Source organism: Triturus cristatus, chromosome 7 (genome assembly GCF_964204655.1).
Source record: "Triturus cristatus chromosome 7, aTriCri1.1, whole genome shotgun sequence".
In the NCBI taxonomy this organism is placed as follows: domain Eukaryota; kingdom Metazoa; phylum Chordata; class Amphibia; order Caudata; family Salamandridae; genus Triturus; species Triturus cristatus.
The window spans coordinates 396,652,233-396,666,842 of NC_140590.1; the positions used below are offsets into that span (position 1 = coordinate 396,652,233).

The window sequence follows — 14,610 nt, forward strand, 5'->3', positions numbered from 1 at the left end:
TCCACAGAGCATACCTCACGCCTGCGAAAATCAATCAATACTTTAACCGCGGAGATGCATCGTGCCCGCGGTGAGGAGAGGTAGGGCGCCGATCTATTGCACATATTTTGGGCCTGCCCCAGGGTGGGGGAATACTGGAGAGATGTAGCCACTCTGCTACACGAGAGTACTAACAGGGAACTGCCCTTCACTTGGCCCACATATTTACTACACAAATTCTGCAGAACCCCTAGTACGAAGGTCACGTCTAGATTTGGGAATGATAGTGGCCAAGCGACTGATTAGTAAAAGATGGAAAGTTCCAGACCCCCACACATACAAGCTTGGTGCTATTTTATGCTTGCGTGGGCCAAAGCGAAGAGCCTCGCTATTAAACGCGAGGAGACGCTGGGACTACGTAAGGTCCCTATTGCCATATACTTGCATACAATTTACCTCGCACTGCAACACAGCCCAGGCACACTGACCGCGGACCTCTCTGACACGCCAGCCATTGGCAGTGCTTAGCCCTGTGAGTGACAGCAGCGAATGCACCGGATCGATCTCCTACTGGTGGACACACACACTACTGTGAAACTCAGTCAACACACACTCTAGGCCCGGGGTAAGAGTCAATCGCTGTTGAATATGTGAGCTATGAACCATGTAGTGTACGGATACACGAAGGGGATGGGCTATGGGCTAAATGTTAAATGTTTGTTGTTTACACTGTGCACTCCTCCTATTTATTTCTTTTACCACTTTTCTTTTTGCATGTACAGTTCCTAGTTTCTGTCATTAACAATGAATCTGTTATTGGCACTCATTTGCAGCTGAGCACCAGTGCTCCTACTGGCTTCATGAGACAGTACGTGCACATATGTGTGGCAACGGACATTCCCCAACATTTGTGCCCTGGAAGGCACCCAACATATGGACAGTGATGTGATCATTCTGCCTTCCTACTCTCCTTCTTTTCCTGTCCCTCACTCCTCACCTGTCTTCTGATACGGGCCGCAAATATATCTGTCAATCACATGCCTGACCGCTTTGTACATAACTCCAAACGTGAGCTTTAACAATTCTATATGATATTACTGTGCCTTGTATGTTGACTGTGGCGCTCAACACGACTTGCTATTTCATATGATCTATGTTATACTAATGTCAAGATTCGCAAAAATAAAAGAAGGTTGGATGCCTGATAGCAAATCCAGCCTTTCTTTCAAGTATAACGGTCGGTAGGGGCTCACTCGAGATGACTTTCATGTATGTCTTTATGTATACATTCAGGGGCAGATTTACAATAACTGGCGCATCCCTGCAGATCAGCAGGGATGCGCCAGTTATGTTGTGTGATTTACAATGCGGCACACCGTGGCGCAGGGAGAGACAGATACGTGACGCATCTGCCAGCGTGTAGGTGACGCAGTGCTGGCGTCGTGTCGCAAGTGCGACGCAACTCCAGCACTCACTACTCAGGGCCAGCCTATACTTGCTGCGTCACCCCTTACGCCTGCTGCAAGACGCAGCGGGGACGTAAAAGTGAAATCTTGTAGATTTCACTGCGTCACTTTTAGGGGGTTTCCTTGCGATGGAACGCCCACCCTGCATACATTATACCTGACACAGGTATAATTAGGGCTCCCGGTTTTATGGTATTTATTTTTTTGCCATTTCCGTCTGTATTTATCCATATTTATTTTTTGGGCATTTTTTCTGTATTTATCCACATTTATTTTTGCCACAAGCAGAAGGCAACGCTGCAGCTAGTATTTTTCCACATTTATTTAAATTGGCAATGCACACATGCATTTGGTTGTTCTTGGTCAACACAATACATTCATCTGAAAACTTTGCCATTCGCAGAATGTCCCAAATACGCTTAAAAGTGCTATCACAAGCCATTTGTCTCAGAGCCTTGCAGTTTCTGTCATCTGCAGAGAGTGCTGTATCCTCTGCCCCACTGAACACCATACTGTCCCACTGAGATAAACTCACACTCCCTTCAGCTACAACCCAATTGTGCCCTGCTATAAACACCTAGAAGCAACTCTATTCAAACTATGCACTAGACCAGAGTAATTTGCTGCCTGAAAAAAGTAACAACATTCTGGAAAAATCAAACACTCATAGGGAATACAACTTAAAGCTTTTACACTAATTATTCAGAAAGCTAAGGACATGAAAAGAAAAGTAGCGCTAGACTGGCAAACTCTGTAAGGTGGCGCTAATGTGTTTGGGTGTGAATAAAACCAATCTGGCCACTTTGCGACGACTCTGTCTTGTTTTATTCAGTTATGTGTTTATTGTTCGTATTTGAAAACCTTTTTTCTCCTACTGAGGCCGCGTTTTGGAATAGAAACATGTCAGAAAAAGACTTTTGTAAGACTGTCCTCTTTTTTTGGATCCATTTCACTGGGGAACGAATGACGAGAGGAAAGAACAGTCACGGTTTTCTACAAGTGAGGAGGAGCACGACAAAGGGAGGGAGGAAGAGGAATAAAGATGGGGGGCAGTTGAATTGGACATTGTCCTGGTCTTGTCCAGGCAAGAAGGAAGAGACAGCAATGGCTATGGGCAATGCAGTCAGGTCACAAACGCTGCAAAGACTGTTTCTGAGTCTCACTTACACCCTCTTCCCTGTATGTGTGTCTGACTGAGCCCTGCCTTCCAGCGCAGCCCGGGCTGAAAAGTCAAGGATCCGGTTTCTTCTCTCTGCTGTCCACTACCGTGTCGACACGAATAATGCGCAAAATAAGCTTTTCCCAGGCATGTATACCAATATAGGCGTGAGGAACGAAAATGGCTTTTTCTTCCGACCTTTGGCCTTTCGAAAGGTTCGCTGAACCATAGCTTGTAGACGCTCTAATTAAAACTGATATAGGTTAATTAATAATTGAATTATAAATAATTCGATATATGTAATAATGCATATTGAATGAGAATGGTACAAATTTCCTGTCAGTGTGGTGGATTAGCCTAGATAAATTTTACTCTGCTTACCACTGGCCGTTTTTTCGTCTCTGGGTGTTGCCTAAAGAACACAATGCATATTACAGCAAATGTGAGCACTTCGAGAAAGAAACACAATTTGCAGCACAAATCTCTCCTTGGTTGTTATTCAATGTTCCAGGCTATGACGCACGGTGGCTCTCACTCGGAGAAATAAACAACTCGTGCCCAAAGACAACAGCAATAAAGAGACTGAGGCATAATACAGAGTTATATCATATCTCTGTTGCCATCTTGCAGTCACTGTGGTGACTCATTAACAGTGCCTGTAGCCGGTCCGCTTCCCCATTACGAACTGATGTCCCGCTCTTGTGCAATGTGGCTGTAATTGGATGGATGCCGTTTCCTGCAGGGAATGTTGTATTTTTGGATTTCAATAGCTCATTAGGCATTTATTCATTTTACTTAAGAAACGCAGCCATTTGTGAAAAATGGGTCTTTAAAAGAGAAATTGAAGTACTCCAGTTTAAATCCGAGAACCTGTATACAGGATTCTTCTGCACTGCAGACTTTTGTTGTCAGTTGACTACCCCCTGTCCACCCCAGGCGTGTCTGCGAGAGTGAGAGCTCAGCCCGAGCCAAGGGAGGGGGTCTGAATGCGCTTTGTGTGAGAGTGATTAACTTCGCACAGGTGGGGCCCTGAGAACAATGCAGGCCTAATGGCGCTAGCAGCCACAGATCATCCAGGAGCACAGAAGCGCTGCAAAATGTGCTAGTATTTTCCCGTTTTTACATATAAATACAGACAAAGGAAAACTTGTTTTCCGTCTGTATTTATATGTAAAAATCCGTTTAAACGGAAAACCGGGAGCTTTACAACTTGACGCATCTCACTACATGCGTCATGTTCTAAACCTGTCGCATAGTGGCGCATGGTTTACGATGCCGCTGCGTCACAGAAGTGACACAACGGTGTCGTTAAAATGTCCTTAGGGGCTTGTAAATCTTCCCCTGAGTAGGTTAATGGCCCTATATGCTGAGACCCTATGAGTTCCTTCCTGAGTTTCTGGATGACCATAATGTGTGCATCTACTGCGTAGGAGTAATATGTCCAGTCTACAAAAGTGAGTGAAACACTCCCTTCATTTTTGGTGCCCGCTTTGCCATAAATGTTTTGTAAAACTGTACACAGGAACTGTCTGGGATGGGAACTTATTTGGTTTCATATTTTTTGTTGCCGTTTGGATTTGTTTTTTTCTTAGTGGGGCATCCAATTTTCATTTGTTTTCTTGAGGAATGATCGGCTGTTCATTAATTATCTCTGTCTCGGTCTGTGACTCACTTAACTTGGAATACATCTACGCACGGAAGGAGCGAAACATACCCACCTTCTATTTGCTATGATACATCAAGCTCCTCGCTCTATTTTTTAGAGCATAAAGGCTCTCCACAGCTTACATGTCTTTTAGCATGAGAGCAAATAATTTGAGGACTTTATCCCAATAGCCAACAATGTTCACTCCCAGAGACTGCCCAACAGAACTCTCAATTGTCGTTTACCATTTGAAGGTCTGTCCTTGACACAGTTGTTTTGTTTTTCTTCCGCTTTCTTCAAATTTACCTCCAAATGAATCTATATAAGGCTTTTTCTCTCTTGACAGCCATCACAATTACAATGAGTCTCCATGTAATGACTGTTTTAAAGCGTCACAAAGGGTCTCTATAAGGGTGTCAGGTAACTTGTTAGTTTCCAGGTAATCAGGGAATTTGCAATGGGAAAGATGACTTGGGCCATTTTTCCAGCACCAGGACTTACAAAAACATATTTTATAAGTACTTTGCTTATATCTGCAGGACCCACATCCCATGGGACTACTAGGGGTGACTTTAGGGGTCCTGAATATGTAGAAATGTTGCAGATCCACAGAGCTCCTAGCATCAAAGTCGATTTTGGCCAGCACTTTATCACAATGTGGGGAGTAAAATGTGAAATTTCACTTAACCCAGGGCATATAAAACTCATTTTATAAGGGTCTACCTTATAACTACCTGACCCCCACCCCTGGGACACCTTGGGGGGACCCTGGGGGGTCCTAATATGCCAAAACATTGTAGGTTATCGAGCAAGGACGGAACTCAAATTAATATTCTAGTCAGGGGTGGCCCCTCCCCAATGGCGAAGGAGCGTTGCCCCACTGCCTGGCTCAGAGCCAGTAAATGTAAATTAAAACGATGTTCTTGCCTTGTTTTAATTTACATTTGCCGGCTCTTAGCCAGTGCTGTTGCGAGGGGTGGGGCCGAGTTATGGGATGCATGGGGGAGGAGAAGTGCACTTCACTCCCTAAGTGTACACATATGTTTTGGCCGGCCGTCTCAGACCGACCAAAACACACATGCACACTTAGGTTTTCTCCAACCCAACTGCGTTGAGCAGCCGGGCTGGAGAAACCCCACAGACTCCCTGGTCAAATCTCCGACTTCTCTGTAGCGCGGGCCGGGGATTGGACAGGGAGTCTGTCCCAAGGGCTGCTGGGAATAGCAGGCAGGAAGAGGCGGCGCTAGGAGACGTGACGCTGAAGGGGGCCGGGAAAAAATTACGTTTTTTTTTGTTTTCATTTTCAATGCCCGTGCCACGTGCGACGCCTCCAGGGCAACTCCACTCTCCCACCTCCCTTCGTTTACATCGGCTGCCGCTGATTCTAGTACACAGAAATTACAAACAGCAGTCTTGTGGTACACGTTTAAAATGGACAAATACAGGTGACCAGCGCGAACTCAAGAGAGTGCTCACTAACAAACGTAAGCATTTTGTGCTGAGGAAGCTCATCTTCAGTTTCACATCTTGGGTGCCAGAAATGAAAAGAAGGCTCACTTACTATGGGTAATGTTAGCATAAGCAAGACAACGTGGATGAAGCAAATTACAGTTACACTTCCACTAATGCCTGTAAAACCAGTTTTCACTTCCACACTGGTCTAAATTAAGAAGTCTCTGCCTCTAGCCTCAGGGCTAGTAAAGAATAGTTCCTCTGATAAGCTGATTACAGCGCCGACTCCAGCTGCAGATACCGTGAAGCAATCAACCAATCAGAAGGCCCCTCACCACTGTGCTTCCAAGCACTGTTTTCTAGTACACGAATCCCTGCTTGCCATTGGCAGATTCATTTAGCCATGCTGCACCTGCTTGTTCTGTCACTGTTATTGTGGTGGCAATGTATTGCAGTAGCTCCAATCCAGCTTTTGAAGCAGTGTAGGTGGATGCAGCTGCCTCACATCAGCTGTCTGACTCTGCATACCTAAGTGTCCGACACAGCCATGACACCTATGTCCCCAGGTAAATTCAAGGTGTTTTAACAGACTTGCAATACAAAAACACACCATTCATGTTTTGAACAAAAAATGCTTTGAAGGCGGCTAAGCCGTCGAACCATTGTTTGTAATTTAAGAGTCAGCAGGGTGTGGGGGGTGATTTCCTGCTGATGTGCTGGAACCCCTCTGTGCCAGCAGGGACATCTTAAAGATTTGGGGGGCCCCGAGCAAAACATATTTTGGGGTCCCCTGCACTGAACAACTCTGGATCTAGTATCCATTTTTAGATAATTTACGCCCTCGGCAACTATGGTCTGATCATAGTCTAACCTCTTCCTTAGACAGCCTCCATCTGGCCCGTTCATGGAACTAACAGTCTCTCTGTCTGGCTAGCATAAAAAAAGCAAAAAGACTAGATTTGTGAACAAGACAACTGCATGTAGACAGGTTCCTCACTTTTGGGCCTGTGCATACTGACGTTGTTTTTTATTTATGTTGACTCCACTCCTGTCTCAGCTCTATGAGGAACAGGAACTCTAAGTCAGGTGGTACTAAACTTTGATTGCACCAACCCAGCAGCAGCACCAGATGGACAGTACAGTCATGGAGGGAGCATATAATGTCACTATGACCTGTACTTTGACACTTGGCCTTACTTTGGTGAAGCGGTCTCCAGCTGGAATGTGCCAGAAAAGTAGACAGACTAGTGGTCCAACCAAGCCTTGTGTGGTGTAACTACTCTATCAGCACCATTTGGGAATACAGTGCACATCTGTGCTTTTGTTTGCTGCACTGCCTGAGCTGCGTGGAACTGGTATTCGGAGTCAGGTAGCACTAGGCTATGATCATACTGTTTTGGCAGCAGCTCTACAAGGTCGATACAGTCAGAAAGGAAGCACACAATGCCAATTTCTACTGCACATTAAGTGGCATATGCTGCAGAAAGGCAAAGGCCTGTGCAGTTGAACTGGGACTGTGAACCCTAAAAATTTAAAGTGCTTGCTGAGTCTAACCAGAATCAGCCTGAGGTGGCTGAAAAAAGAATGTAAGTTAATAAACATATTATTTAATAAAGCTATACAGTCTGGTGTAGCTTTTTGCCATATTTTAGAACGGAACCCTTTTGGATCCTAATGGACTCCATAGAGCACTGACGTAGGTGTCAGAGCGCAATGCCATCAAAGCTTGATTTAGAATGTTCGTAACAAGCAGCAGAATAAAGATACGTAATCCTAAACTCCTTTTCCCAGGCTGGGAAGGCGATACAACTGGCAATGAGATAGGGTATGAGTAACCCGAAGAACGACTATGCTCTCCCAGGGAGTTTTCCGTTGTCCAAGCAAAATGTTCGTGCATGTCACATGTGTTGCTGTCAAAGATCGGAGTTGACGCTTCATGCATGTAGAGTCAAAGAGCAACTCCACTGCTGTAAAGCACATGAAGACAACCGGCGCATTGCAAAAAATGTACACGTTGATGGTAGAGACCTGATGGTCAAGCAATACATTAAGGTACTGCGCTGCCACATGAGAGAAAGTTGTATATTATACGGAGTGTTAACGCTGAAGATGGATTCAGCCAGGTTTTACAAAGTACAGTCACAGATAATCATAACTTATAAAATAACGCTGCGAACAAAAGCACTACAAGGTTGAGATAAAGCAGGTGTTACAAAAAGAACAAAATGACTTACTGACTGCAATAAAGAGAGTCCTGGTACTACCACACTCGGTGAAGATAGCTCAAGGAGAAGTGTTTGGGGTTTTGCTTACAGAGCCATCCATACCCGAAGCAGCTCACTCATAAATTTGCAGAGTGGGGCTTAGAACAACTTCACAGTGCTTTGGAAAATAAGGAGCCAGCAGTGACTCTTGGAATTGTGAAAAGTATAAGATGGCTGCAAAGAAAGTCACATTTCCAGCTATCATTAAAGACAAATACGAAGCCAGCACATCGCAAGATTTCATAGATGAGTTGTCCAAAATAAGTCACAGGTTATCACCTGATGTGTCAGTAAGTTCTACACTAGTCTACAACGCTGCTGCATTCCTGAAACCACCACCACCTTTCGATACTGCCAAATGACAATATATTGTCGAAAGATGGTCTGCATGGGTAGAACCATTTGATGATTTCATTGATGCACTTGAAGAGACTGATAACAAAAAGATTATCAAATATCTCAAAGTTCTTGCTGGTGATGGTGTAAAAGAAGCCATAAAGAAAATTCTGTGAATTGACGAAGAAAGTACCTATTAAAAGTCAGATTAAAGAAATGCTGAATCTAAAATGTAATCCAGTACCAAACGTTGATTACGACAGATATATTTTCAGTCCAGAATGCCAAAGAGTTGATGAAACCATTGATGAATTTGTGAAGAAACTTGGTACGCAAATCAAACATTGTAAGTTCAATGAAGTTAATGATGAAGAAGCATTGCAATTTACAGTTATTGATGGATGCTTGTCAGATTCAAGCAGATGTCGAATGCTGAAAGAAACACTAAGTCTGGAGCGAGTGTTGATGGCTGCCAGAGCTGAGGAACATGCGGAAAGACAAGTCACAGACATGTAGCCCAGAGGTGCCCAAATTGAATGAGTCATGAGCATAAAACGTAAGCCAAAACAAAAGACTAAAGGACACAAAGTGCTGTCTACAAGTAAAAAGAAGTTATGTTTTGGATGTGGATTTTCATTCCCACATGAAGGTAAATGTCCCATTATTAGACAGATATGTAAGGGCTGTGGCATTGTGAACCATTTTGTGTCAGTTTGGAAAATGAAGGAAAAAGCAAGTGCATCATGGCGTGAAGACAAAATGTACGCTAGAACATTCCAGAGACAATGTTTGACACAACCTCACAAGGCCAAGCGGCAACATCAATTGAGGCAAATTGACACTGAACAAAGTCAAGTGTCATCTAAACCATCATCCGTCTCAGTATACAGTGAAAGTGAGGAAGACAGTTGCAGCATGTTGATGCTTACTTCAGCTAAAAGAGCGCATGATAGACTGGCTGCATGCACCCTACTCCACATAACAGCACCCCTGTCATAGGCCAAGTGAGAGGTAGCAAATAATTTTCCCTGCCATATACACCTTAAACAGCCAACCTTCCCCCTTTGAGGTGAGTCTCTTGTCACATAACCACTTGCACTCTCCGGATATCTGTGAAAGTTGTGGCCTTTAGAGGTGGACCCCATCACCCTGCTATTCCAGGACATAAATGTTAAGGTGAATTTAAGATCTGCCATTTAGTCAAACAGTGCATGTAACCCCTGTGAGCATCCTCAATCTCCTCCACGGCCGTCCCCCCTCAGAAGCAACAGGCATTGCAACCCCTGAGACGAGCAAACAAAATCTCAACTACAATCTCCCCAACCCAAGAGCAGCCCAGTAAAGTCTGAAAAGTAAAAACATTGTTAATAGAATGTCACCACCAGTCTCCTGGCAGGGGCTAATCTGGGCAGGGTAGGCTAAGTAATACAAGCTTTTCCAGTGCTGCACCAGCTCATTTCTCAGTGTTTGCCTGGGTACATGAGCCAGCTGAAGTCCAAGTCCAAGTTCCAGAGAACCCCCTGGTCAGGGCGCCCTGACTGAACAATGACCACATATGGAGGCCGACATCATTAAGCAACAGCAATATCACTCAACCGAGGTTCCCCTCAACTATATAGGTACTCAATCCCAAATCATAGGCAGCAGAGCAGTGAAGCCCTACTGCCATCCCCTCCGATCAAGTCGTCTGCAGATTATGGGGTCACTTTAGGCACGTTCTCCCCATTAACTATAGAAGTATCTGATTCTGAGGCCATGATCTAAATTCCACAGTAGTGCCAGTTTCAGCATTTGTCTTTTGGGTCACTACTATCTCAGCCACTGCAAGCAGTGCCACTGTCCGCTTCTGTTCAGTCTGGGAGGGAGACAATTTCATCAAGAACCTACCATGGGAGGCACCTTGTGTATGTTTCCTTGGTCTTTGCCTAAGTGTTCCTGACTTGGGCCAGGCTTTCGGGAGCATCGAGCCAGCTCTATAGGCCTCCAGACACATGCTGCATCCAGATCAACACAAAAGTTAAAATGATCCTAAGTTTGGCAGAAAACATCAGGAAATATTGCAGACTATCATCCCAAAGGGACTTTTCGATTCTAGGAACAAAGTTCTCTAGGACTGAACAGATGTTGTAAAATCTGGGAACACTGACACCTTGCATTATCCTCAGCAACGAGGCCTTCAGCTAACACTCTCTGAAGAATAATGTCCTTTTTTTCTGTAGTGGAGCAGCCTAGCCACTACATGGTGGGTGGGCAGCCCGGTGCCAGTGGGCGAGCTGGTACTCTGTGGGCTCTCTCCAAAGCAAAGAAAGGATAAGGTGGTTCAGTCCGAAGCCAAGGTTCCAAGTAAGACACCTTATACACCCTCAGGGACCCCCACCACTCTCAGGTTGTTGCGGCAGTTACATCCTTTCTCATCCTCGGTTCGCTGTTCCAGGAAGCTCACCCTCTTCGATAGGTCCTCCACTGTTTTCTGCTCTCACTGTATTTCTCCGATTGAGGTCTCCACCCCCCTGACTCGGTCGGCCAACTTACAGTGTTCAGCTTGTAGCAGGCCCAGGCCCACCAACACTGCACTAATGTCCTGCTGGAGGGTGGTCTTAGTGTCCTCTAAAGTGGCAAGAACTTTTTGGCGGTGCAGTTTGCCCCTGAGGTTGAGTATGGCCTCACTAGATCTAGGATCAGTATGGGCTGTCTGGGAGATATGTGCAGGGATCCCAGTATTGAAAGAGGAGGCAGTCCGGGAGCCTAGGGACTTAGAAAACCAATCAAAGCAATAGGCTCCACACAAGGCCCATAAGCGGTGTGAGATCATGGCTCTGCTCCCCCCTCAGACACTCCCACCACATGGCCAAGGAAACAGGACCTCTCATACTGCACCACTCACTGTGGTTAGTCAGTGTCAGGGTTGTATCAACCGTCATGCTCATCCTCCCACAGCCAGATGTCCCCACTGACCTTCAGCTCCAAGAAGAGGAGACAGAATTGCGCTGGATGTGTCAAAGTGGCCATCTCTCACAGGTGCTGGCTGCCTCCCACATCGTCCCAGCTACATGCCCTCCCATCCCCCAGGAATCACACCTCACTTCAACAAAGCATCCCACAAAGGGTCAGGGGGGCCGCTCAGGTTGCCAGCCTTCCACGGGGGTATGCAGTTGTAAGGGTCACAGTTCTACCAATGAGCACCAAGGGTCCTTCCAGGCCACTAAATCAGAGGGTATAAAGGGAAGTGCCCCAAAAGGGGTTCAGGCAAAACCTTTGTGCCTGTCCCGTCAGTTGTGGGGAATACAGGCCACAGTCGCCAGCTGCCAAATTCAGCGGGGCCTCACAAACCTCCCCAGTTCCCACAGGAGGGCTGAGGAGAAGGGAGGAATAATTTCTACAGCTGTGGTTTCCTCAGGTGAGAGCCTGCACCAGGCTTCAATCTAGGTCCAGAAGTCCCGTCCCGTACCTAAGGCCTTCGCGGGCGGCTGCCAGTGCGTCATCCACCTGGTAATGGCTATGTGCGGCATCGTGCCTCATACACGGCTGTCTTCCAGAGGGACCCTCTCCCTTGGTATACTGCCCCCGCTGTGTGAGCTGCATCTTCTCCGGGGCCCACCGACGCTGACTGCAGCTGTCTGTCAGGGGCCCGTTCATCAATGGATGTCCATCTCCACCCCTCTCAAACTGCATGCATGCAGTGTATCACACAAAACACAAAATCACCTACATATGATTAAGGAGTCGAACTAAGCAATAGAATTCAGAGTGACCAGGATCAGACACAAGGCGAGACTTTTCTGCCACGATCTATGGACATATCTGGATGCAAACACTAAGGCCACACAAAAACACCAAAAACATGCAAATAGGTGAGAGAAATAAAAAATGTTTGCAAACAAACACAGAAGGTGTCTTGCTGGGACTCCCACCGTGGAAATAGCCTCCCCCACCATTGCACCAGAATTCTCTTCTGCCTCTTTCAGCCTTCACGCTGCGGCCCTATACATTAATATAATGCATGTGAAGCTAGAAGCTTTAAACAACACTTGTGTTAAATCTGCTGAGCATGCCTTTGTCAGAAGAACCTACACCCACAGCTCCTGGCATAGCACTGTGGGTCCCCTTGCACACCCTCCATTCAACTTGTGAAAGATTTCCATATTGCCACTGTTCAGACTCCTTGTTGAGTTGGTTGTATATCAGTCTGCTGAAATGCGTTTCAAACTGGGATGCACTCTCTGTCCCAACGCTGCACTTCATGTTCGATTGGGCCTGCACGTGGACTGTACTCCACCCGACGAGCACTGGGGAGCAGCCTATATATGCTCACTGCATTTTTGAAAGAAAAGTGGGCTGCACAGACACTGTAAATTAAACTTAAATTGACTATAGCTGAAGTCACACATTGTGATCCACTCACTTGAGTAGACTTTATTGCAGAATGATAGAATCTGCAACTCTTCAAGAACATCATTGTGGAGTGCAATGAAGTTAGCATTGTAATCATTCTCAATGAGTCTGAAGGGGTTGCTGTGATTGAGAATGAGTTTGAGTGCATGTGAGTGAGAATGTGAAGTTTAGCTAGGGAGTCTGTTGTTGGCCCTGGCATACAATTCTTTGCTTACATGGCACCCATCATGCTAGATATAATACTTGACATGAAGCACCTGTGCAAAAATGCTGGCACTGGCATACTAGAAGAACTTCTTTGCATAGGGGGCAGCCAATGCTGGCCGGCACTAGCACACTGGAGTTAATTCTTATCATGAAGAAGAGCCAGGGGCTTAGCTTTGGGGTGGGGAGGGGAGTGGTTGTGGCGTTACACCCCCTTAATAAATGTATTATGTGATTAATAGTTGGGTAAAGTTGCTTTTAGTCGGGTATGGTAAGGTGATTGTCGGATTTTCATCAGGAATTGTTTTCACACACAGACTAAAATCACACACACACTCTCCCTCTGTATGTTTGAAAAGATACATTTTTTTGGGGGGGTGAGCTCACAAAAACATGTGTTTTCTCACTTAGCACAGCTACTAATCCTCATTACTCTCCCTTTCCACTACCCTGTAAGCGCTCTTGTTCCGCCTGCTTGTTATATAATGTATATTTAACATTATGGAGTAGATTTACTAAGATTTTGTGTCATGTTTACATCACAAAAGTGACACAATTAACGCAAAATCTTTTTTTCGCAATGTACTTTTTTGTGCTGGAAATTAATTAGAGAGTAATGCAACGCAGCTCATGCAACCACCCATGGTTTTTTATGCAAAACCCATTTACTAAAACAAGTACACAGAGTTTTGCATAAAAAAATAACGCCCATTTTAAATAGCCACTAGAAATGCTTTTATATCTCTTTTCGTGTCTGACTTTGCGTGAGTGATGCACTGTACAGAACATATACAAAGTGGAAAAAGTTTTAAAGTTAGTCTAAGCATTGTATTCTTTACTGCAAGAGTACCTTTCTAGTACAAAACTTTTACTAGACTCGTGCAGACACCCTTTAACTATGGTGCAAAGGTGTGTGCGTGGCAAAGGGTTACCTGATTGTGCGTCGGCACTAGGGAGAGGAGAGGGGATGAGAGTCCCATATTTCTGCAACTATGCCGCTCTCCTGCTCTCCTTCATACGCGGCGCAGCAAAGCTTTTTTGGCTGCTTCGCTGCATGAGAATTCGTTAAATAGACCACTATGTACCAGCGTGATTGTTGGGAAAGCTAAAGCACACTATCATACTGACCAAGCTACACCCCTGGCAGGAACAAACATGGCAAACGTGGCAACCATGAGGAAATGCTGGTCTAACATTCTACAGGTAGTTTTTGACATAAGGCTCACTCATGTTATATGGATGTGGAAGGAAATATGTATTTTTTTATGAGCACCCTCAAAGGTTTGGAATGATGCAAATGGTTTTTCAACTCTGAGAGTGCACTGAGGCCTGATAACCAAAAATCAGTGCCAGTGTTCTAACCTGTTACAAAATGTATGTTGAATTGGCTACCCTCAATTAGAATAAGCTGGCTTACTAATAAGTCATTTTTAAAACTCCTAGCTTGACTTTGCCATTTAAACCAACGGCAAAGCTCCCATTTCCCTCAACAATATATGTAAGTCTTGCCTAAGAAAATCCTATGGAGCCCTATGGCAGAGAGCTGTATATTATTAAGTAAGATGTATTCTTTAAATATGTCCTAACAGCAAAACTTCCAAATTGTCGTTTGTGCTGTGGAAACGTTAGCAGCCCCATTGGCTAACACAGACTTTAGTGCAGCTTATCTGGTTTATATTGAAGATATTTAGTTCCACCTGGGAAAATCACCTG

General features: G+C 45.2%; 1 protein-coding gene across 1 annotated transcript in view; it reads left to right on the top strand.

Annotated features, from left to right (window-relative positions):
* The window catches only part of LOC146809777 (endonuclease domain-containing 1 protein-like), a 309,446-nt gene that overhangs the window by 160,524 nt on the left and 134,312 nt on the right, over positions 1-14,610 (top strand). The window lies entirely within an intron of this gene.